Source organism: Lissotriton helveticus, chromosome 2_2 (assembly GCF_964261635.1).
Source record: "Lissotriton helveticus chromosome 2_2, aLisHel1.1, whole genome shotgun sequence".
NCBI classification, from domain to species: domain Eukaryota; kingdom Metazoa; phylum Chordata; class Amphibia; order Caudata; family Salamandridae; genus Lissotriton; species Lissotriton helveticus.
The window spans coordinates 375,413,784-375,440,641 of NC_136060.1; positions in this window are offsets into that span (position 1 = coordinate 375,413,784).

Genomic DNA, 26,858 nt, shown 5'->3' on the forward strand with positions numbered 1-26,858 from the left:
TTCCGGGTGTATTCTCTGAAACCGCTCAACTGCCTCCTGAATCATAAAAATGGAGCCTGGTGCGTTTCCATGGCGGGGATTAACGAGTGGTGCGCGCGAGAGCGAGCACCAGGCAATCTGTTTTCAATTATCTCGCCCGCGTCTGGGCATGATAATTTAAAACAGATGGTGTCCGTGAGTGTAACCACAAGCCTTAGGCCGTGAGTGGTTACATTGGCTGGGAAAGGCGGGACATGCGCCTGCCTTTACCCAATTGCATGCTGTCTTTTTTTAAAGACACAGGCAAACACCAATTAAAATAATGCTGAAAAATCCACACACGGATATGTTCAGACGTGAGTCCCGTGCTCTCCATGCCACTGGAATCAAGCTATCCTGGCTGAGGAGGGGTGAAACCCCGAAACCGGTCCTAGGATGCTTGTTTGCAGTCCAGGGAGGACCTGGCTTGGCAGTTCGGGCTGGACTGTTCCCATGAGGCACAGGGTCAAGACTGATTTGCATATGGCTGGGTTCAAACTGGAATGGCATGGTGGTGCAAAAAAACGATGGATTTAGGCCCAGATCTCTGTACTGGGGTGAATGTATGACATTGTTCTGCATTCTGTCCATCAACTGTTGTTTTTGCATTCGAAAAATCCACACAAGCACGAGCTTGTGAAAAGTTGAGTTCAGCGGCAAGAGGCCGTATCTTTAGAGCAGCGCATGCCCTAAGGCGCGATCTAAAAACAGTAAATAACGCTACATATCCCATGAGGCTTTGTACCACGCCTCCATCAGTAACCAATCAAACATGTCCTGAATATACAAAATAGCGAGGGCTATCTAGTCTGCCTCTTTCTTTGCTGCTCCGCAGTCAAGATAAGTGCCTCACTATTTTGCTCATACTTCTGTGTATAATTGAGTGACTTTATTTCTTCTATATTCATGTTTATTAATATGTGAATTATTATTCTGATCATTAGTTTGCCTGTTATCTGCTCGGTGCTGTCACGCTCGCGCTGCGATAGGCAAGCTTGTCTAGGTGATCCTTTCACTTTCAGCGCGTGTTGCGCTGTGTCCCAATTAGTTTATTTATTTATTCCGACTTCATTTATTTGATACCCGATTGAATTTTGGCCCCCTTTTTCTTCAAGCTCGCTACCATGAGTCAGTGCTGGTGCGTCCGCACGCTTTGCGCTCAGAGCAGGGCCTGCCCCTCCCCGCCGGGGGAGTGAGACTCACGCTGCGAGCCCGTTCAGGCTGTCGGCGTGCATCTCGAGAGCCTGCACGCTTCTGGGCACACGTAGCAGCTTCCCTGTAACACACTGAATGACACCCCTCCCCGGCTTGGATAATTGGGGAAAGAAGCACGTAGTGTCTTGTTGCCGGTACAGGGGCCTACAGCTAAGCATATTTCTCCAGATTTTTTGGCTTACGCTTGACTGCATTTAACCCCTTGTTGGACAGGCCCCACGAAGGGCTCGCTCCCTCCCCGCATGACAGGGCCCAGACACCGGCTCTCCGGGGGCTACCCGCAGAAGCAACCCGCAACCCGTCCCCTCCGGGACGCCTGCTCCCGGATGTCTCTGTGTCACGGGCCCGGGCCCCCGTCAGCCCCATTGCCCGGCCCAGCCGCCATCTTGGACACTGCACCACGCGGCCGCGTGGCCTCAGCTCGACCCCAACCCTGGACCTGGCCAGGCCCCGCCATCCCGGCACCACCATCCACCCAGGAGGTGAACGGACCACTTGGCAGGCTAATGGGAGAAAGAAGTGTCGATGGCTCTCCCCCCGCCAGGTGCCGATCGCCCCCAGCCTCCCCGGGTGCTGGCTCCACCCCCCTGCTGGGTGTCTGGACTCCCTCATCCCGGACCTCCCGACCTCCCAGTGCGAGGGTCCGGACATCAAAGGGCGCCAGACCTATAACTGATTCAGAAAAGGGGGTGGTGATGAACAGAGTGCCTGAATTAAGCAGACCACTCTTACCCAGTCCAAAGATCAGGGCTTGATCCATCACCGTTTTTTAGCTCACTGCACCATCCCAGCTCAGAACTTGGCTATATGCAAATTAGTCTGTTCCTGTCCCAGTGCATGATGGGAACAGGGCAAACCAAACTACCAAGCCAATTCTTATACTGGGAAGGAAACAAGCTACCGGGGACCGGTTTCTGGCATTTCAGCCTCGTCGGCCCGGCTTGCTTGAATCCTGATGGTGCAATGAGCAAGGGACTCACATCTGAGTATACCCTTCCACGCTTATGGTGGACAAAATGATTCAGAAAAGGGGGTGGTGATGAACAGAGTGCCTGAATTAAGCAGACCACTCTTACCCAGTCCAAAGATCAGGGCTTGATCCATCACCGTTTTTTAGCTCACTGCACCATCCCAGCTCAGAACTTGGCTATACACCGAGAAGAACTCATCCTTGACGGACTGCTGGCGCTGCCGCAGCCCTGCCTTGTGAACAATCGCCCTGCCTGCTGGCGCTGCCGCGGCCTTCTGCAACCTTCATCCTCGTGGGACCTGCTGGCGCTGCCGCGGCCCGTTGTAACCGTCATCCTCGTTGGGACCTGCTGGCGCTGCCGCGGCCCGTTGCCATCTACGACCTCTTCGGAACCTGCTGGCGCTGCCGCGGTCCGACCCGTCCGAACACCGAGCTCGAGGATTGTGAGCTACCGCCGTTTCACCTCAGTACCAGTCGGTACCAAGACTGTCCCGCTACCCCCTTTCCCTACTAGAGACTAGAATTGAGAGGATCATCGTGTCCTGACCTCCTTGTATCGTACTACCTTACTTCCAGAACTGCCTATAAAAGGTGTTAATCTGATCTTCGTGTGGTGTCCATCTGTGGGGGGGGGAAGTTACTTGTCTGTACGATCGCTGGAGACGGCCCTCACCGGAGGCCTCTCCCCTTGTGCTCGGCCGACCCTCCAGGTCCCCGTCTAACATTGGTGGCCAGCGGCGCGATCCGAACCAACGCGTAACCGTACAGAGAGTAACTCACCCTACGACTAATCCACAATGACGACCAGAGAGAGCGGTTCTGCAGAGAAATTCCAGATGGAAAAACTGGAAGAGTACAACCACCGAGAGCTAAAACAATTTTGCATAGAACTAGGCATTGCCACCACCGGTCTGAGCACGAAAGAGGACTTCAAACACGCCCTAGAATCCTGGGCAGAGACAAATATCGCCGGACCCCGGGACCCCGAAGCCCCGGAGACAAACACCACTCTGACGGAAGAAAGGAGAACGGATCTCTCCCGGGAAGAGATCCGAGAACGAGAGAAAAATAAACTACACGAGTTAGAGTTGGCACGGCTCAAATTAGACGGAGAATTGAAACTGGCAGAACAAAAGATGAACTTAGAACACTTACGGCTCCAAGAAGAGCGGGAGGAAAAGCAGAGACAGAGAGAACTCGAAGAAAAAAGACTGGCATACGAACACGAGTGCAAGCTGGCGGAGATAGAAATGCGCAAACAGAACAAAGACCTAGGGGTGCCCGAGCAACCGCGCCCCCCAGGGACTACCGAACAGAAGGTCCACATCCCCAAAGATGTGGTCCGTGAATATTATCGGAACGACGACATACAGCAGTGGTTCAAGGCCTACGAGATCGCCATGACTGCCCACCGGATCGCTCGAAGTGACTGGGGAGCCGGTCTATGGGGGAGATACGTCAATGAAGGCCGGGATGCCCTGCTGCAGCTTCCGGACCATCAAATGACGTCCTATGACCACATGAAGGCCGCCCTCCTCAGTCGATATGGGCAACGCCCGAGATGTACCGCCAGAGGTTCCGCAACTGCACCCGGATCCCGGGTACAACCTGGATAGAATATGTGAACTATTTCAGCCGAGCCTTCGAGGGATGGATCAAGGGTAGCAATGTAACAACCTACGAGCAGCTCTTCAACCTCATTGTGTGGGAGCACCTCTCCAACAACTGCTTCGTCGAGCTCAGGCAGCACCTCCTCGACAGCAAATTGACTGACACACGCCAGTTCGCCGCCGAGGCTGACCGATGGGAGAGCACCCGAGTGACCCGGAGTGGGCCAAACGAGCAGAACAGAACCAACCAAGGTCATCATCGTCCCCGAGGAGGAGGAGGAGGACAGGGCCGGGGCAGAGACGCCGTCCCGGCCGCTCCCGCAAACAACGCCCCGCCCCCGGCCGGCCGGGGCAACCCCCCGATGCGCCCGGGGTTCCGAGCCAACGTTACGTGTCACCGATGCCAACGAGTCGGCCACTATGCCAGTGACCCGACCTGCCCAAAGAACCAGACCCCCGGGCCCCGCCAGATGGCTGCCGCCGCCCTAGGGGAAGAGCAAGTCTCCGAAGAGCCTGACGAGTACGAGCAGGAGCAGCCCGAGTGGGAACCTGCCGCCATGACCCTGGCCTGCCTAGGGGGAAGAGACCTGATCCCGCGGGCTCCCCTACCAGCCAACACCAGGAAATACAGTCAGTGGGTGAACATAAATGGGCGTAAGGCCGAAGCCCTGCGTGACACCGGGGCCAGTGTGACGGCCGTCCGTTGTCACCTGGTGACCCCAGAACAAATCCTGCCAAACGTTCTTTGCCCCGTCCGATCGGCCGACAATTCGGAGAGCCTGTGTCGGATGGCCTGCGTCCCCTTCGAATGGGGAGGAGTGTCCGGTATGCTAAGAGTGACTGTCCGCGACGATGCCCCCGTGGACTGCCTCCTGGGGAACGATCTCGAGAGTTCCCCGTGGGCAGCCGTTGAAAGAAGAGAGCACCTGGGGATGTTGGGCCTCCCGGGCTAGGCGTGTGTAACAACCCGGTCCATGGCCGTCGACACCATCCCTGGATCTGAAGAACCCGAATGGCCAGCACCGCCTCCCCCGATCGCTCCAGAGGGAAGCTCCATCCCTACCGACCCCCCGGAACAAACCCAAGGAGAAGCCGCTCAGCCCCAAGACCTTCCCGACCTGGCTCAGTGGCGTCAGGAAGGGGGGCCCACCCAAGAACAATTCCGGCAAGAGCAAAAGACATGTTCCTCCCTCGAGGGACTGCGACAGCAAGCGCTCGCCCAGAGCGCAGGAGACACCGCAGGAGCCCACTGGATCTATTGGGACAATGACTTACTGTACAGCGAACAAAGAATAGCGGAGCTGGGGGCCAGTCGAGTGCTGGTGGTGCCCCTCTGCTTCAGAGACTTCCTTTTGAACTTGGCCCATGATGTCCCCCTGGCTGGACACTTGGGGCAAGACAAAACATACAACCGCCTGGTGACTCACTTTTACTGGCCGAAAATGAGAAATGACGTCTCCAACCACTGCCGGTCCTGCCCGACCTGCCAGGCCAGCGGGAAGAGCGGCCGCAAACTCAAGGCACCCCTGCAACCATTCCCCGTTGTGACCACCCCGTTCGAAAGGGTGGGAATAGACATTGTGGGGCCCCTGGACCCCCGAACAGCACAAGGGCATCGATTCATCCTGGTCCTGGTGGACCACGCCACCCGCTATCCTGAGGCGGTTCCCCTTCGAACTGTAACCGCACCAGTGGTGGGTCGAGCCTTAATGGGAATCTTCTCTCGGGTGGGCTTCCCCAGGGAAGTCGTCAGCGACAGGGGCACGAACTTTATTTCAAAATATATGAAATCCTTATGGCAACAGTGCGGAGTCACCTACCGATTCACAACCCCCTATCACCCGCAAGGAAACGGACTGGTCGAGCGATTCAACCGCACTCTCAAGGGGATGATCATGGGGCTGGAAGAACCCCTACGCCGCCAGTGGGACGTGCTACTACCGTGCCTCCTCTTCGCCTACCGAGAAGTCCCCCAGAAGTCCCTCGGCTTCAGCCCGTTCGAACTCCTGTACGGACACCCTGTTCGCGGGCCTCTCAGCCTAGTTAAAGAGGAGTGGGAAATGGCCCCCCTAAAGACCCCTCCAGACGTCTACAAGTACCTCCTGACCCTCCGTAATCAGACCCGGCGATTCAGAGAGATCGCCAAAGCCAATCTTGAAGCCAGTCAGGAGGACATGAAGACGTGGTACGATCAACATGCCTCCTCCATCGAATTCGAGCCTGGCCAGCAGGTATGGGTGATGTCCCCCATCGAACCTTGTGCCTTACAGGACAAGTGGACGGGGCCCTTCAAGGTGATCGAGCGTAAGAGCCCCGTCACCTACCTCATCGACATGGAATCCCCCCGGAACCCCCTCCGGGTCCTCCACGCCAACAGACTCAAACCCCACTTCGTGCGCTCGGAGCTCAGCCTGCTGATGGCTACAGACAGTGGGGCGGAAGAGGACTCCGAGCCCCTCCCTGACCTACTGGGGACCGGGGAAAAAGATGGTTCGGTGGACGGGGTCCAACTCTCCGAGGCTCTGACCCCGGAGCAGCGCCAAGACTGTCGGGCCCTCCTGCTGCCATTTGCAAACCTATTCTCCCTCACACCCGGGGTCACCCCCTGGTGCCTGCACGACGTGGACTCTGGCGACAGTCCTCCTATCCGACACCGGCCGTACCGAGTACCAGATCGGGTACGCACCTGCATCCAAGAAGAAGTCTCCAAGATGCTCGCACTCGGAGTCATCGAACCCTCGGACAGCCCCTGGGCCAGCCCGGTTGTACTGGTCCCCAAAGCTGCTGCCCCGGGCACCACACCCGAGCTCCGGTTCTGCGTCGACTATCGGGGTCTGAACGATGTCACCCGCACCGACGCTCACCCCATCCCCCGAGCCGACGAACTAGTTGACCGCATGGGGGCGGCCCGCTACCTAAGCATCTTCGACCTGACGGCGGGCTACTGGCAGATCGGCCTCACCCCCAGGGCACAAGAACGATCCGCTTTCTCCACCCCGGATGGACACTACCATTTCAGAGTGATGCCATTCGGCATGAAAAACGCTCCAGCCACGTTTCAACGACTTGTGAACCAGGTATTGGCGGGCCTCGAAGAGTTCAGCGCCGCATACCTGGACGACATCGCGGTGTATAGCCGCCACTGGTCAGACCACCTCCGCCACCTCCGAGGGGTCCTGCAGGCCCTCCAACGGGCCGGCCTCACCATCAAGGCCAGCAAGTGCCAAATCGGCCAGGGGTCCGTGACCTACCTCGGACACCAAGTGGGGAGCGGTCTGGTGGCCCCCCCTCCAGCTCAAGATCGCTGCCATCCAATCCTGGCGCCCCCCCGTAACCCAAACCGAGGTCCGAGCCTTCCTGGGGCTCACCGGGTACTATCGGCGGTTCGTAAAGGACTATGGCAGCATTGTGAGGCCCCTCACGGAACTCACATCCAAGACCAACCCAAGAACCGTCAACTGGACTCCCGACTGTCAAGCGGCCTTCGAGAGGCTGAAGGCCGCCATGTGCACCGCTCCTGTGCTCCAGGCCCCCGACTACAGCCGTGAGTTCATCGTCCAGACTGATGCATCAGACCATGGCATCGGGGCCGTCCTCCCCCAACTGAACCCCGAGGGAGTCGACCAACCAGTGGCCTTCATCAGCAGACGCCTACTGCCCCGAGAACAGCGCTGGAGCACCATTGAGCGAGAGGCCTTCGCGGTAGTATGGGCCCTCAATACAGATCGTCTTAAAGAAGTATAAAAAGACCCCAAAAAAGGCATCCATCGGGCCCTTTGGGCTTGTCAAGACAAGCTTTTGGATGTCTCTGGGCCTTTAGCTAAGATTTTGGAGTTAGCGCTTCAAGCACAAGAGACTGAGGCTGCTATTCATCCCGAGGTCCTGGCAGGCTGGAGCCAGAGGGTGATCTGTCTTCTCGGAAATGCTAACTAAGTCCTTTCTTCAGAGAGGCGCAAGTCAGTCCTCCTATGGATTGATCCCCAACTAATAGAGCTAGCCTCGGCTGACCTGGGTCCTTTGGCGGAAGGTCAACTTTTCGGTGAACGATTTGCTAAGGACATCGCGAAATTTGTGAATACGTTCATTTCTCTTGACAAGTCCCAATCCTCTCTCAAGAGGGTATTCCATCCCCTCTCTAGCAGGGCCTGTCGTGGCAGGGGACGCTCGGCCGGCTGATACAGTAATCCAAGTCCCCATGTGGTTCTGAAAATCTGGATTCATATAATTAGACTGGACTCGAGAAATAAAAACTTCATCGAAATATGACGAATTTGGTATCAAAAGATCGAGAATGACGAGTACATCATGTACATGTGTTTTCGGCGTGTTCGAGTGACGATTTCACCTCGAAATCGTCATTTACATTCTGAACCCTTGGCTCCCATTTATATGTTGCCCTTTACATAGGCCTTAATCCAGTTGAATTTGATTCCACAAGGACACATACTCCTTTTTTTAAGTTCTTAATTATTTCCTCTACCTCACTCATTTGAATTTCTTTGTTCAGCTCTTTCTTTTCTTCTTCTGTTAAGGCTAAAGATGGTATAGCATCAAGGTACTCTTCAATCTGGCCTTCTAAAGGGTTCGTGTCTTCCGTGTAAAGTTCTGTGAAGAATTTCTTGAATTCTTGTCTGATGACATTCTCATCCGTGCTTTGATTCATCTGACCGTCTAAATGTATACTTCCTACTTTATTTCTGGTTTGATCTGTTCTTAATTTCCATGCAAGCCACTTTCCACACCCTTCTCCGTATTCATGATTTCTTAGTTTGCTTGATTCCCATTTTGTACGTACTCTATCTTCTAATGTGCTCTCAAGTCTTTCTTTCTGATTTTGCCTCATTCTTTCCAGCTCCTTTTTCTTTGTTGTATCCTTTTCCACTTTTATTTCAGAGTCTAGGGAATTGATGTTGTTTTCCAGATCCTTTATCTCTTGTCTGATTTTTTTATTTTTATATGCCCCCAAATTTAGTAGTTTCCCCCTTAGTACTGCTTTGTATGCATCCCAAGTAATTTGTTTAGTCGTGCCAATTTTATTATTTTCAAAGAAATTGTCTAATTCTGTTTTAAGTTCTTTGACAATTTGTTGATCTAGTAGAATTGACCGTTCTACCGTAAATCTTTTTTGAGTTTTTATTGTCTCTATTTGGAGAGTTAATTGGACCGCAGAGTGATCTGATAGATGAGCCGGTATATGCACTAAGTTTTTAACTTTTTCTGATAGGTCTTTATCTATAAGGAAGTAGTCAATTCTTGACCTATGCCCTAATTTTTTGTTGCGCAACGTGAAAGGTTGGTTTTTCTCCCCTTTCTCTCTCCAAATATCTATCAGTTCTAGGTCTCTTTTGTATATTTTAATCCACTCTCTCATTTTCGGTAGGCTTGCCTGCCTGCCCGGGGGAAACCTGTCGATTTTAGGATCCATTATGAGGTTAAAATCGCCTCCCAGTATTATTGGGGTAGTAGCTAGTAATAGATGGGAGTATAATTTTTGTAAGGGGTCTGCATCATCTAAGTTAGGGCCATAATATCCTGCTATTGTGTAAGAGTTATTTTTGATCTTTATTTTTGCTATTGCCCATCTACCCTTGCTATCTACTTCTTCCGACTCTACTGTGGCTTTAAGTGACTTTTTTGTTATTATCACTATCCCTTTAATATTACATTCTTGTGTGGTGCATATGTAACTATCTACCCATCTTAGGTTCTTCATTATTTGAGCCCACTCCTCTTTTAGCAGATGTGTTTCCTGTAATATAATAATTTCACACTCTGATGTTCTAAGGTATTCTAGAATCCTGTTCCTTCTACTTTTTGTCCTCATTCCATTTACGTTCCAGGAGAGTATTTTAACATTTTTACTCGTATTCATATTCTCCTTCTACTCTATTCCTCACTTTCGCTTCGCAAACCCGGGTACTATTTATTTCATTATGTATAAAAGGCATCTCCATTTCAATTCTCTGACATTTGAGGATTTTTTTCTCCATTTTTTCCCTATTTTGCTCCCCACCCTTTTTCTGAACTATATATTTTTTATGTTTTCTTTTTAGTGTTTTATTTTCACCCTCCCTGGGGAAGCCTCCTTCTTCTTTTCTTAGGGTTGTTTCTTAACCCTTTTCGGCTCCTCTACCCCCTGACTCTTGACATGTATTTAATACATTTTTGATTCTGCAGCGACATACATCGTTATTAGAACGAGACATACATATGCTAATTTTCTCTTTACCTAAGAACTTAAAAAAAGGTAAAGCAGCAGGCCCAGATGCCCTACCGAATGAACTCTATCTGACATTAAAAGACACTCTTGCACCATACATTACAGAGCTGGCAAACCTGATCCTCATACATCAAAACAAAATCCCGGATTCTTGGAATGATGCCGTAATAACTGTTATACTAAAACCAGGCAAGAACCCTAGCAGATGTGAGTCTTATCGACCTATATCGCTGCTTAATGCAGACTATAAAATCTTTACGAAAATTATGGCAGCTCGGCTAGGAAAGGTAATGCCTCAACTTATAAATACGGACCAAAAAGGATTCACTAAAGGAAGGCAACTGCACGAAATAACTCATGAACTCCTGAGCACTATTGATATAGCTACACAAAAAAAATTCCGCTTACAATACTAACTATCGATGCCGCAAAGGCTTTTGATAGAGTCAATTGGCTCTTTCTTGAAAAGGTGATGAATAAGAATAACATAGGACAACCATTTATCCAAGCCATGAAAGAAATTTACAAAACACCAAGGTCCAAAATTCTAGTCAATGGTAGCTTGACAGAAGATGTGATTATAGGAAGAGGAACTAGACAGGGATGCCCTCTCTCACCTCTGCTCTTTAACTTATATATTGAACCATTAGCAAACAAGATAAGAAATACTAAATAAATAACTCCATTCATGTATCATAACTGAGAAAAAAAGATCGCATTATATGCAGACGACTTGATGATCTTTACGAAAGATTATGTCTCCTCCAAATTGACCATAGAAAAGATCTTAAGTACGTTTGGAAAGATTTCAGGTTACCTAGTAAACCACTCCAAAACTGAAATAATGACCTGGAATACGCACTTTAAAAACCCAAATGTCAAAAAGGAAATAAAATATCTAGGAATCCTGATAAATCATGATCTTGAGAAAATCCCACAACGTAATTTAAACAAAGTAGCAGGAGAAGTGAGAAAACTACTCAAAGTATGGTCCTGTCTTCCACTTAGTATAATTGGAAGATCAAATATCATTAAAATGTCAATTTTGCCTAAGTACACCTATCTCTTTAATACTATCCCCTTGGAATTTGGAAAATCCCTGCTAAAAAAACCACAAGGAGAAATTGCCAGCTTTATATGGGCTTCAAAGGGAACAAGGATAGCCTGGAGAAAACTTAGAAGAAGCAAGCAAGACGGAGGACTAGCAAGCCCAGACCTGACGGAATACTATAAGGCGTTTCAATTTAAAAATATACGGACATTACTCAGAACCCATTATTATTATCCAATACACTTGCAAGCATTGACAGACTCAGTAGATCATTTCTTATTCAAATTCGGACACCCAAAATACTTAAAAAAAATAAAATTAAAGACCTTAAGAGAGGCAGCGAAACTCTGGACACAAATTAGAATAGCTCTGAATATTTCTTACTTCAGCACATTGGCCCCTTTATGGGAATCACCAGGAACTCCAGAATATCTAAAAGACGCATTGGCAAACCCCTTGAAACTAGCCAATATTAACTATTGGGGCCAACTAATAAAAGGATCCTCTCTGGTCACTTGGGAAGAATTACAAAGTATTACTAACGATTCAATAGCTAAATTTAAATATTATCAAATGTCAAGTTGGGCCAAAACCATTCTGAGAAATAATCAAGATAGTGAGAATTTGGAAAAGGATATGGTAAAAGACTCACATACCAAAAAAGAGATTGCAAAATGGTATTGGATCCTTATTGATGCAGCAAATAAGGACACACGAATTGAGGATGAAATCTGGGGGAGAGACTTACAAATAGATAACTTGGATAACATATGGGAAAAATCAGTTGGGAAATGTTGGTCAACCTTAAAGTCAGCGGCCCTAAAAAGAAATCACTTATACACAATACATCGTGCATATTGGACTCCGAAAAAGCTTTCCAAATTCAAGAATGCTGGCATTAAAAAATGCCCGAAATGTGGGGAAGAAAAAGCAGATGACATCCATATGTTTAAAAACTGCCCGTCTTTGGAAGGTTACTGGGAGGAAGTCGGTAAAACCGTGAGTAAAATCATGCAGAAACAACTAATTGTAAGTACAACTTTAATTCTTTTTGGAATAGAAGATAATAATGATGAAACGATGTTATCTAAGTATCATGAGAACCTCCTTTTTGTACTGATAGTACTAGCGAGAAGGGAGATTTGTGTTAACTGGCTGAATGTGTTACCTCCAATTTATGGGTCATGGATGAACTCTGTCATAAGGGTTAATAAATTAGACAGAAAAGGGGTAACTTAAAAAAATTTACATTTTGGGAAATTTTGGAAAACTATTTAAATTCCAATATAGGGTTGGCACAAACAGTCCTATGATTAATGCGAAATGACATCTGGTGGACAAGTAAAGTACTTGCCGAGTAGTCAAGGTGGCTAGCTCTTACCTCATTCGCAAACCAGATATCCTGATATATAATGGACTGAGGTTACTCCTCTGCATAACTTCCCGAATACGAAGGATCAAAGGGCCGCTCCAGAAATCACGCTCAGAGGCAGAAACCTAAAGCTCCATTCATATAAAAATACGCAATATGAGGAATGAAGAAAAAAAAAAAAAAAAAAAAAGGACACATACTCCTTAATCGACTTTTCCCTGACCTCAGTACAAGTTAGAACCATTGCCCCAGGCCGAACTCGTTAGGTCAGTTCCCTCCCAGTGACCGAGCAAGATAGCATCTAGGCTCAACCAGCCATAAAACCATTTCAGCGCGCACACCTGCCATATCTCGCTCACATCTCTTCTCCACTCCTTTTCTTCACTTGCTTTATGATGGGGAGGTGACCGTTTTTATTGGGGGTCCAGCGATATCTGATGAAATGTTGAGCCTTGCCGGATGATTTGTTGTCGGCAGCACGAAGTGAAATATGGACATGTCATCATGACTCTGCTTTTTCTTTGAACCAGAATATGTTAACTATTTACTTTACAACCAAGAATGTTTTGCCTAGGGCCCATAACTGTGTATAAGAAGAGAAGCCTGACTTCATGAAAGTGTGCAGTCTCCTGAGAATATACCCGTATTGTACTTCTAGGACCCTGTTACCTTGGTTGCAGCCAATAAACTAATCTTTGACTTCACCTAGAAGACTCTGAGTTTCTGTAGGTCTGAATCAGGAAGAACCCGAGGTCTCTGGGTGTTGATTCCCTGACACCGCTGGGTTACCGGTTCTGTGCCGGTTTTAAAAACCCAGTACCTCAGTTGGCGCCCGACGTTTGGGGCGATTCCAGTGGTACCAGTCAGCCTGAAGATCGTGAGGAGCTTCGTGTGGAAATTCCGGAGGAGGGCCCACCACCTCATCGACCGCTGCATGTCGACGTGGTCCGAAGGTCTTTGCTGCGAGGTTCCCCGCTTCCCGACGGCTACAAGGACTGCTGCCCTGGCTGTCGCCCTGATGTTGGACCCTTGAAGTCTTTGGTAGAGCGAAACACTGAGACGAGTCTTCTGGTGACGCCATCGATATTTTCAGTTAAGTATAAGTGGAGCGTCTCCCAGTCCTTGGTTGGACTTACTTTGTGGTATCTTTGGGATACAAAAGGTTTTGTATTGGTACTTGCAAGCACCATAACCGAAGGACTCGTGTATTCACGAAAAATATCGTAATCGATAATCCTTTGAAGTTTTGGAACTAGACTAGAGAGCGAGGATGCCTAGTCTTAGACTTGGGAATTTATTTTGTCTTGGTAGTAATAATAGGGACTCCCGATTGGAGGACTCATGTCCGGTTCCTCCAGTTGGAACTCCGACTTACGAGCTATATGTAAAACATGGGGTAGGCCCCATCGTTTACAACGAAGTATGGATTAAATACACTAGGAAAGATGGTGTTTTAAAATGGCCCCAATATGGTAGCTTTGATTCTGAAATCTTAGACAACCTTGAAGTTAAACTCTTTAAAAAGAAAGCCCGGCCTGCAATGTTTGACTCTTTCCGCTTATGGCGCAAAGAAGCCAAACAAAAAGAAATTAAATTAGCTAAGAAAAATAAGAGAGAAGGGGGACTTTCAGTAATGCAAGCTGCTGTGCAGTTTAAAGATAATGAAGAAGAGCAGATGAATGAGCAGTTGCACAGGCAACGTAAAATGGCAATAGATAAGTGTTATCCAGTTTTGCCGTCTCTTCAGCAAGAGGCAGCAAAAGAACGTGAAAAAGACCCATTAATGTCACATTTGCTAAATTCACCACCCCCCTATGCGCAGAATGCCACAGCACCCCCGCAACCTTTAGTTGCACAAGCTGCGCCTCCTGCTCCTCAACAGCACCCACCAGCTGTTCTTCAGCTGGCTCCTACTTCTTCGGTGCAGACTCCTCCAGGCCCACCGACCACTTCTATTTCACCTATGTTTTCTACGATTTTGCCTACTGTACTTTTTACATCTCCTAATGCTCCCTCTACGATTCTGCCTAGTGCCCCCTCTATTTTCCCCGATACCTCTTCTGCCATCTCTACCCCCGCTTTATCTCACCCCGTTTTTCCATCTGTTTGTCCTTCAGTTTCACCTTCCATTCGGCAGAAAATGGCCAGCACTGTTACTAATCTTCTTTTACCTCTTTTCGGGTCGCCTGCTACGACCCCTAACATAGGAAGACGACAGTTGCAAAGTCAACTGCCTGATTATCAAGAGAGAGATTCCCTGAATAGTTTAGCTCGGAAATGGGTCATGGACACTTTAAAATATGATGTACAGTCTGTCATGGAAGTCTTCCATCAATGGGAAGCAGCGACACAGAGATATGTTTTCGAACAGATGTGTGTCTTTCTTGGCGAGGATTTGGAAGACAATGATCAAGAATGCATCCCACAAGAAATGTGTCGTGTACGGTTTAAGTTCGGAGAGGGTATGATCGTAGGTCCAGATGTGGAAAAAGCAGTTGAAATGTTATTATCATATCGGAGTAAGGGAAACAGTTCTGGGTCACCATCTGAATGTAATACATCCAGTAGGAAAAAGGCACGACAATACCCTATGAGAGAAGTTCCCCCACAGTGGAGAGAGGGTGACGCGACTGCTGTCCCACCTGTTTTGCCACACTTCCAGCGTGTATGGGTACATGTCCCATGGAAGCGAGCTGAAGTTTTAGCACTCAAACAAACATTACCAGATCCGCGTAAAAATCCTGCAGGGTACTATAAAGAGTTGTCCCAAACTGCTGGGTCATGTATAATGAATTTAGCCGATATCGATATGCTATTTGGGAATGTTGTTCCACAGCCTTTATGGGGTAAAATTCGTCATGTAGATCATGACCAGGAATTAGGTGACACGTGGGCTAATATTACTGCTGCAGATGCCCGCCAAGTTGGTGGTGCCAAACCCGAACCTTTGATAGCAGAACTACCTGGTAGAATAGTAGATTACATGAAAACGATAATGCCTGCAATACGCGTAAATTGGGATAAGTTGTCTGCATGCAAGCAAAAGAAAGAAGAAACTGTTTCAGATTTCTTCACCAGATTTGAAGAAACATTCATTGACCACAGCGGTCAAGATATGACCACAGAAGGTGGTCAGAGATTATTTGTTGACAAATTCGTGCACAATCTGCTTCCAGAATTGTGTAGAAAATTAAAAGATTCAGAAAGTTCTTGGGCAGTCTCATCTTCAGCGCAGATATTAGCTACTGCACAATACTACGAGAATAGAGACAAAGATGAGAAAGATAAAGTTGAAAAGAAAACTAGAGAACTCAAAACGAAGGTTTTGCTACAGCAAGCCTATCCGCCACGTGGTGGTGGTAATCAACATAATAATGGCCAGAATCACTACCAGAATACTTTTCAGCAGCCTCAACAATATCAGAGAAACTTGCAAAGATTCGATTACACTCAACCCCGTGTAGGTCCTAACCAGTGTTTATATTGCAAACAGGAGGGTCATTACAAGTATAACTGTCCTGCCCTATCACAACGTGCAAATGGAATTTCTGGTGTAAGAGGTCGTGGCAGTCAGCAGGCGCCTAGAGGTAGAGGGCGTGGAAACGCCCCACAGGACACACGTCCCCTTCCACCACAAAACTCTATGAACAGGTTTGATCAGCAAAATAACGTATCTGACAGGACAGCTCAATACTACGTTGATGAGTATTACACAGAAAATGAGCAGTGGGAGAATGAGGATTGCTAGGACAGCCATAGACAAAGAGAGGGAGTTGTTTCAGTTCCAGTAGATCAGAGTGGACCTTACGTTGAGGTGATTACATCAGGTGTGTCAGAACCTTTTCTGTTGGATACTGGTGCTACAAAGAGTTCTATTATGCACTCCAAACTCCCTGGCGCACCTTTGTCTGGCGAAATGAACGTTTCTGTAGGTTTTTCTGGCGCCCCAGTTAGAAATCCGATTTCTGACCCTTTATCTCTTTCTGTTGGTCCTTGTGAATTCGAAGCACCCCTTATTTTGACAACAGGTTGTGGTGAAAATTTGCTAGGATTAGATTTGCTAAAAAGATTATATGCGACTTTGTACTGTTCTCCTTCAGGAGTACAACTAACTTTAGGTAAGAAAGTGGTTTCTCCCATTTATTTGTCGAGAGATGCACTTCCAGCAGAATTGTCGATTCTCCCAGATATTCTTTGGGCTACTGGTCCGAATGATGTAGGTCTTTTAGAAATTCCACCATATGTTGTAACATTGAAGTCAAATGTCAAAATGCCACGAATTCCCCAATACAGAATATCTAATGAGGGTGAAAAAGCTTTGCTAGCAATTGTTTTCGAATTGATTGAAAAGGATGTGATTGAAGAAACACGAGGCAATGTTTGCAATAGTCCTGTCCTGCCTGTTTTAAAACGAACTGACCCTTCTCAGCCACCTGTGTACAGATTCGTGATTGACCTTAGAGAGGTGAATAAAATTGTTGTGCCACAATTCCCAGTTGTCCCCGACATTACCACATTATTGACTATGATTCCAGCCTCTGCCTCCTGGTTTTCGGTGATTGACCTGAAGAATGCTTTCTTCAGTATCCCGATTGCTGAGGAAAGCAGGGATATTTTTTCCTTCAGTTTAGGAGGTCGCAGTTTCCGCTTTAAACGCGCTCCTCAAAGCTACTGTGAAAGCCCCTCAATATACAGTCAAGCTCTGAAAACACAGCTTGACATGATTGTTTTGCCTAAAGGTGCCACTCTTGTACAGTATGTGGACGATTTGCTCATTGCTGCAGATACTGAGAAAATTTGTAAGGAGGCCACATTGACATTATTGCGTCATCTGTGTGATCTGCATCACAAGGTGTCACTTTCCAAGCTTCAATACTGCCGACAAGAAGTAACCTACTTAGGTCACCTCTTATCGAAGGAGGGAAGGAAACTGACCCCAGAAAGAATTCAGGCAATAGCGAAATTGAGTGTGCCAAGAACACAGAGAGAAATACGTGCTTTCTTGGGCATTACATCGTACTGTAGACAGTGGATTCCAAATTTTTCGTTATTGGCCAAACCCTTGGTGGCATTAACGTGTAAAAATACACCCAATCCCATTCCTTGGTCTGAAGAGTGTCAGAAAAGCTTTTTCGAATTACCCACAGCATTATGTTCGGCTCCTGTGTTAGGTACCCCCAACTACAGTAAGCCTTTCACATTGTATGTCCACGAGAAGGAAGGCTGTGCATTGTCTGTGCTGACTCAGTTATTCGGAGATAGACAGCGGCCATGCGCCTATTTTTCGTCAACTTTGGATCCGGTAGCACGAGCATTGCCAAGTTGTTTAAGGGACACAGCAGCAGCAGCTGTTTCCATTCGACAGTCTGCTGGTCTAGTAATGAATAATACACTAATCGTGATGGTCCCGCATGCAGTAGACACATTGCTAAATAGGACCAAGACACAGCACTTAACGAGTGCTCGACTGTCCAGTTACGAATTGATGCTACTAGCGAGCCATGTGCACATAAAAAGGTGCAGTACCTTGAACCTAGCCACATTGTTACCAATTGCAGAGGAGTCAGATGCTTCAGAACAGCACGATTGTTTTCTCACAACAGAGGAAGAGACAAAAGGGAGAGTGGATTTGTTCGACACTCCTCTTGCTGAATGTGATGGTACATTATGGGTAGATGGTTCATGCTTTAAGCTCCCAAATGGGAACGTGACTACAGCATATGCTGTCACAACGTTGCACACAATCGTTGAAACTGCGCGAATACCACATGGTTCAGCTCAAGCCGCAGAACTCGTTGCACTTACGAGAGCATGTGTATTGTCTAGAGGAATGAGAGTGACTGTCTACACCGACAGTCAGTATGCGTTTGGAGTGGCTCACAGTTTTGGACGATTGTGGAGAGAACGTGGGTTCCTGACTTCGCATGGAACTAAGATTCAGCATGGTCAGCTGGTGAATGAGCTTCTTGAATCACCGACGTTGCCCCTGCAAATAGCGATCGTGAAATGTAGTGCTCACAAGAAGGTGACTGATGATGTTGGTCGTGGAAATGCATTTGCTGATGAAACCGCTAAGGAAACTGCAAAGAATGTGATGAGCCGAATGTATGTTGCGAGCCCTGAAAAATGGACTGGTGAGGTTGAAATATGTGAGGACACGATAGAAAGTGTGAAGTCCATCCAAGCTGAGGCCACGGAGAAAGAGTTAAGCACGTGGAGAGAAAGTACAGGGAGAATGGATGCAAATGGTTGTTGGATTGAATTAACAGAGCATCAGAGATGGTTGTTACCCGATGCATATGTGCCTGCAGTGGTTACAATGGCTCATGGAATGGCCCATATCAGCGCGAAAGGGATTTGCGAGTTGTTGGCCCCAGTGTGGATTCCCAAGTGTGCAGAGAACGTTGTCAAGAATTGCATGGTATGTCTGAAGCACAATCCTGGTAGGGGAACCCCAACTCCAGCTGGTCATTTTGCACCTCCTATGTATCCGTTCGAGGTTTTGCAGCTAGATTTCATACACATGGAGAGATGCAACAACTTAAAATACGTGCTCGTGGTTGTTTGTGCCTTCTCAAGATGGGTAGAAGCCTATCCCCTAAAAGACAATACTGCCTTGTCCACAGCGAAAGCCCTTGTAAAAGAGTACTTCCCCAGGTTCGGAATGCCTAGAATGGTCTGGTCTGACAACGGAAGTGAATTTGTGGGTCGTGTGATGAAAAGGGTGTGTGAAGGGCTAGGCATTAGACAGAAGTTCCATGCTGCAAATCACCCCCAATCAGCTGGATTAGTGGAATGTTACAATGGCACGCTTAAACTTAAATTGGCCAAAATCCAAGCGAGCACAGGTCTTAAATGGCCTGACGCTCTACCCTTAGCACTCCTATCCACCAGAATGACTGTGCATTCGCGAGTGAAACTCAGCCCTTATGAAATAGTCTTTGGCCGACCAGCCAACATATGGGGAGTGCCTAGGCCCACGAAATTCAGCGAGCTGCAACACCCTATTTTGCTTGATTACTTGTATGAATTGACGGCTAAATTGCGTGTTTTATATCAACCGGTCCACAACACCTTTCCTCCGGTCTCTGAGACTCCGGGTCACTCCATTGACCCCGGTTCATGGGTTCTCGTCCGCAACTTTCAAAGAACAAGAAACGACCAGCCCAGATGGACCGGGCCTCACCTCGTCCTCCTGTCTACAAGGTCGGCTGTTAGGGTGGAGGGGAAGGCCAATTGGGTCCACGGGATCCATTGTAAAAAGATACCCTTCCCTCTGCCACATGACCAATGGGACCAGAAAGGAGGCACTGACTCAGAGCGCACAACTGATGAACGTGTAAAAGAAACTAACCCTGATTGTGAAAGCGAGAACATTTTTCAAGAAACTGTGCCACCACCAGAACAATTGAACTCTGTGGAGCCTGAACTACTATTTCTGGACCAGACAGTACCCGGGAAAAGACGCTACAATTTGCGACCAAGAAAAACAGACTAATCAAAAGCGATTCCTTTTTATGATCTGAGAAAACCCATGGACTAATAAAAGTGTCTTTTTCCCCAAATCCTATTTTTGAAAGTGCAGATCTCCCATCTAGGTAACTTGCTTATTTTTGTTTTTCGAACCGCCATCCGGGTTCCGCTGCTAGGGTCGCGGTTGATTAAAGACTTTTGGGTGCAGCTGACGACATTAGGTCGGTAGTTCTGGTTGGTCCAAGGGAGTTGCCCTAGACTGACGGAAGCATCCTTTAGCAGAGGCAACCTACCACCGCGGGCAGCACCTTAGAGAGGATGGAGTTTCCTGATGTGGAGAGGCCTGCCAAACAAATGAACTTTAAGCAGAGACTTTTTAACACGATGACGAAGAAAAGTTTTATAATAGTGTGTATTTTTATGCTATCCAGCGTAATGGTCTTTTTGATAAGCTATGTTTTATTCTCTTTTCATGTGACATTTGCGCCCACTACATCACCCATATCTCCTCCTACTATTTCCTCTCATTCTTTCCACCCTCTGCCTGACCACGAATCAAATAGGAGATTAGAGTTCATTAATAACTCCTTCGTTCAGTTATTACACCAACACCAACTTGTAATGAACACAACTAACTGTTGGGTGTGTGGTCTCATGCCCCACACCACGGATAAAGGTATCCCCTATTTGGTCCTGCCATTTAGTCACAATGGTTCAGTATGGGCATATAGGACAATGTTCATATATGCACGAGAAATCCAACCCCTACGTTCTGTAAAAGACAACCTCAAGACTAGCGCCCTAGTCAAAGGTATAGTTGACATGATCAAGGAAGTAACTTCTTACGAAGATACCCCGGATGATGAGATACTTGCATATGTAGGTTGGAACGTGACCGGATATGGCACTACATTAAGTGAGAAACAGCAAGCCAAGAGATCGTCCCCTATCTGGATCGTACCCCATCAAGGTCACCTGTGTCTGCAAGGTATTGGCAAGAATCCCAGAGCTCAGTTAGGGAAGAGTATCTGTACAGAAACGTATGTTTTTGGATCTCAGACTTCCCCTGCGTTTTTTAGCCGCTAAGGGTACTTATTTCATCTGCCATGATAGAGCCTATACATGGTTGCCCCCTGACTTCTCGGGCTCATGTTTTGTTTCATTCCTGTTACCTCCCACCTACACAGCAGCGGCGGATTACCATCGAACAAGGGTAGTTAGAGGTGTTTTGAGTAAAGAAGACACTGCAGGTCAAGAATTTGGTGACTTTGCAATGGGTTTTCTGCCGTTCTGGGGAGCCATGGCTAACAGCAGGAACATAAGGCAATTGACAAGGGTAGTTGAATCCACCGTGACTGAAACTGCTGGTGCCCTTAGTAACCTGACTGCTGAGCTCCAGTCGGATCGACTTATGACCAATGTTCCCTCTAATATTTTTCCTCTGTGTGCGGCAGTGTAAGGTCTATGTGCGCCGCAGCCAAGGCTATGTGCGCCAGTAACCAGACCGCGCGTGTGGGTGCAGCGCCAAATATCACTCCAAACTTGCTTAAAAAAGTGAAAAGACGGTGCATTTTCTTATGAACAGATCCAAGTGAATGTTGTTAAGGCAGGTTTGAAACCGTCCCACGTGTCAATTTGAAACCTTGGCAGCTATGTTGCTGCATTTCTTTTCTTAATAGAGCTGGGCTGTGGGTTGATTGTGTGCATTTGTTCAAGTTTTCATGTTAATTTCTGCTCATGATGGGAGCTGCGATTAACATGAAAACTTTAACTCATGCAGTTTCAGGGCTGGGTTAGGGTAGGGCCGCACCAGGCTTTAGACTACCGCATTTTAATGCTAGTGTCCACACCACAGCGTTAAAATGCATTAGTCCCGTATTCTATCGCCCCTCTGACAATCCTGCAATTTAACTACACTGCCAATGAGGCAGCACCAGTACGCTAAAATTGTCTAACATATGAGCATGCAACTGCGTCTTCAAATTTAAAATGCTATGCGTCAGAGATAGAATATTAATGAACAGCGCTGGGCAGGCCTGGCCGCAACAATTTTAGGCAACAATAAAAATTTCCTGATAACTCCGGTGATTAATGTTCTTCCTAGAGATAGCTGGAGTTTTGTCAAGTGGAAGTTTTGACTCATGGAAAGGTAGCTCAGAGGATTAATGTGCCTGCTGCCAATAACATGTACCATGGAGATCATAAAGTGCACTTTATATAAATGGGTCAGTGGGTTACTGCTTTTGTCAGTGAGATCCTTTTGATACTTGCAGTTTATATGTCAAAATCCTAAAATAGAACATTAAGCTATTAACTTTCATGTTTTCCCCAGTCTGATTACCCTATTGTTGCAAAAAGGGTTAATTTGAATAGAAATAAATTCTGGTTATTAGAGAATCCGCAATCATGATATTACATTCTCATTTCAGTGTGCTACTCCAAAGCAATCACTATTAAACTATACTGCCTACTAGTATGGATGTCATGTCACTCTACACATTGTAGTCCTTTATCTTATGTAACATTTCCTATACAAAGATTTACACACATATGAATAATTGTCTCCGTGTAAGAAGTGTGATGTAAAGTGCTTTACCACCCTTCACTGGTATGAGCGGCGCTGTAAATCAATTTAAATTCATCTGAGCGAGAGTATGGTTATGGAGGCTTGAGGGGCACTGTTAAAGGGTGGTAGTGAGGGAATCAGTGGCGGACGGAGCCATTGAGAGGGCACCAACAAACATTGTTGCACAGGACTCCACCAGCGCTCGTTCCGCCATTGCCCTTGAGGCCGTCCGCCTCACCCATTGGTCCCTCCGTTGGCCCTGTTTCAGCAGTAGTAGCTGTAACTCACCAGGGGTCAACAATGCATGATTTGCAAGCACACCAAACTAAGTTCACAATCTTCACAGTCTCTCTGCTTCATGCTCAAGCACTTTTAATATGTGCTGCCTGCTTTGGGGCCACTGGAATTATGCACAAATGGAGGACAAAATTATGCCGCAGTGTTAAACAAATTATTCAGCAAAAAAGAGGCTGGAATGTAATGCAGTATATTTTGTGATACTTTATCATTTTTACCGACGCTAACAGTCTCTGGAAAAATGTTGCCATATTAGTAGTAGTACAAGTGTAACATATAAATCCAGCAGTGACAAAGGTGATCAGTCAACCTTTGCAAAGGGCCGTCCACTTTGCAGAAACACGATTCCCATATTTTAGCAACATTTGATCCATTTGAGCTACAAACGATTTATTAGTTAAAATCGTCAAATTCTGCAGCAGATGATGCATTATGCTGTACATAGTGCAGAACCAGAATTATATAGCAAACATTTGCAAACTAGGATATTTTGCCATTCATGCTTAACTGCTCTTGTGAAAAAAAGGGAGAAGTGCTGATGACAGAAACTGCATAGCTCTGAGACAAATGGTTTTAGTCCTTCCAAGTACCACGTATCAGGCGTTAGACTAACGCATTTCAGTGTGTGGCTCTGTATTACCGCACTGAAATGAATTGTCAGGCATATGCATAGTCAGCGTGTCAGCATCTGTCACTGTACTGAAGGCTGCCTAAAAGTGTGGCAGCTCGCAGCGCGCCTACCGTGGCGGGCGCAGGCAGGCTTGGAGCTCGCCTGAAGGCTAACACTCACTGCTACAATGTAGCAGAAATAATTCATTATAATGTGTCTTGGCGCCGCAGGGAGGATGTCACATCCTGCTGCCAGCAGGAGTTGAGTTTGTTGAAAACTATGCAGGCGGCGCCAAATTCAAGTTTGGCGATCTCACCATCGCGCTGCTTACTGCAGCTCACACTAGCCCGAGCCACAGACGGTGTACTATCAGCTCCCTATCGAATTCAATTATTCATTACCGCAGCCAAGGAAGACCGAGAGGAGTGAGAGACCCTGGTGCTGCGGCAGCCTCAACAGCCCCACCGCTAAGCAGCTCTTTAGCCCTGCTACGTGCCATGTCTTCGGCAGTGCTCATCTCCCGTCGCCTATACAGTCCTGCATTACATTCAGGAGCTGCACTGGAGACTAAATACTGCAGGGAGAAGGAGCTGCGGAGCCTGCTGTCTGAGGTGCAACACACACGTTTGTCTGATGTCCCCCTTCATCCCCCTGACATTCCCCCTTTATTTGTGTGTCTCCCCCTTCTTACCTCAGGCGCTTGCCAGACTGCCGGCTTGTATTATGGTGCTCATTGGGTGCTGGCAGGAGGCGTGTATTCAAGCTTGTGTGCAAATAGGGCAAAACAGGCATGCGGCTACGGCACGGTGTCCTGCTAATTGCAGTGTGAAATGGCTAATGATTTGGAGATCACAGCATGGTTATGACTGCCTGTGAGTTGTAGGACTCACTGTCCATCCTTGGCGGCGGGCTGGGGACTGGCGGTAAACCTGAATTGCTGCAGCTGCAGTGACTTAGGCCTGAGCCTGTCAGTTCCTCCACTGCATCACTGCCTCCAATGGTGCGGCACCACCACCGCAGTCTGAATTGACTCCCATCTGCGGCTGCAGCCTAATTAAATTAAAGTATCTAGCCTGTAAGTGGCAGAGCACGATCAGGCAGCTGCAGCCTGCGTTGCCTCCTGGTGCTCAGAAGGTGACAAAGGTGGCTCAACTGGCACCCTGGAATGTGTATAACTAACTGAGTGTTTCATGTTGTTGGTGCCTCTCTGACATTGGTTCCCTGTTGGCAGGTAACTCGCATAACGTCAGAGAGGCCCAGACCCTAAGCTCTACTGATTTTGCTGGGAAGGAGTGACCCACCACTAAGGCTGACACTCTGTATGGCAAAGGCTGGAAGCATAAGCCTCAAAACAACACACAACCGAAAACAACATCTCCCGAGCATGTGTGAAACGCCTTGATTTAATATATTGCAAAGGAGCTCTCTGATATTTTTATGATTCTAAGTATATGACTTAGACATGCCTCTGATAAATGGAAGTCAGTAAACAATTATTCCTAACGCTGTGCACCAGTTAATTCAGAGTTTCCCAATCCTTAAATGAATGTAATTTCTCATATTTATAAGTTTCTCTCATCTTCATAGCTTGATTTTGCTTGTAAGAAAGTATCACTCATACTCGTTAACATATCACTCATAATTACTCTGAAATTATGAAAATGTCACACATGGCAATCTGAAACCTGGGCAGCTATGTGGTTTGCCCTTCAGCATATGCACCTGGAAGCAAATTTGTATTTATTTTTTATTTTTATTTGAAGAGTTTTATATAGCGCTAGCTAGACCTGGGGGTATCAGAGCGCTTTACATGAGGTTAAACAGTGTTACATTAGTTACAAAAGCTTAGCATAGAATAAGGAAAAAACTGTGTTGCAAAATTACATCCGTTGTTTTAGCATTAAATAACATAGAAAACAAGATCAATGGGGCATAGAGGGTAATGGGGGAAAAAAGTAAAGGGGATTGAATGCAGGTCGGGTCTCAGCAGACCGGGGAAGGAGGGAAGACAACAGGGGACACCAGAAAGTCAGAGTCAACAAACCGGTAGGGTTATTCGTGATCAACCACATCCAGAGCTGGAATTCCTCAGAGCCTCGGGTCGCACGCAATTAGAAATGGAACGGGTCCGAGGGAGGGGGCGAAAAAGGTGCTGAACCGTGATCAACAAGAAGAGAGGGTGAAAGGTGACTCAAAAGGAGTTTGATTTAGGGCAATGGTAAATGCCGCGTTTGTAGGCTTCCTGCATTTCTTATCTTAAAAGAGCGCAGCTGTGGGGTGCCTTTGTTAACGTTTTCATGTTTATGGCAGCATCCATGAGCTGCAATTAACATGAAAACTAAAAAAAGAAAAAAAGAAAGGCACAGTCACACCCCACAGCCCAGCTCTATTAAGACAAGAAATGTAGCAAGTCTACAAACACAAGCTCCTTTCCTGAATATGTCAGGCTCCGCTCACACATTTACTATTCTGAACTCATTCAAAGCCTGTTTCTTAAAGGTATTTATTTCCTCTCCAACAATAACTGCTCACTTTCCTTCTCGCGTAGTTGTCTCGTTAATATGTAATTCTTGTTCTACTATTGTTATAAAGTGTCATTTTCCAGTGTCTAAAAGTACCTACTAAGTGTTGGTGAACGGTGTAGCTGTTCAACTATACTGAGTGAACCTATCCAGAGACACCTACAAACCCACCCGTAAATAGATTTGGAAATTTGCCTGTAACTGGGAAACTAGACTTTGTTCTTGCAAAAAGATTTTTTCAGATCTAAGATTCATTTAGAAGCAAAACAAGCTTTTAAGAATCCGGCCCTTCAAGAGCTGATTTAATAATATGCGCTGCCACTTCCTCCAGAGTAGGAGTTCTTGATGTACGGTTGTCTGAGTCTTAGGTTACCCATGAGCCTTAAACACCTAAAGTACAGACGATCATGCTTTTGCGTTTGCATTTAGGTGATTCTAAAAGCACACGCTGTGTTTGGTGCTGCATTTCTTTTGTGGCTGCAGGGCATATTGTTGCTTTTGTTTAAAGCATTCATGTTAATCGCAGCTCGTGATGGGCTCTGCAATTAACACGAATGCTTTAAACAAAAGCACACAATGAGGAGGAAGCACTTGCTAAATGCCTCTTCCTCAGCATGTTAGAAATGCCGGTTTTTCGCGCTGCTTTGGTAGCGCGAATGCTCTCGGAGATGTGTGTGCGCGCCACAGACACAGCAGTGCGCGCTCGGGGGCACTGATATGGGCGGGCGCCCAGCCGCGCAGGTTCCTGGGAACACTGCTTATGACCCTTCAGAACCGGGTCGCTTTGGATGTAATACTTGCGGACCGAGGTGGAGTATGCAAATTGATCCAGTCTAGTTGTTGCATTTTCATCCCAGATAATGCTCCAACAGTGTACAGGGCCATCTCCAAACTGCATAAGATTTCCGAATCTATTCATGTGGATAAGGGAGAT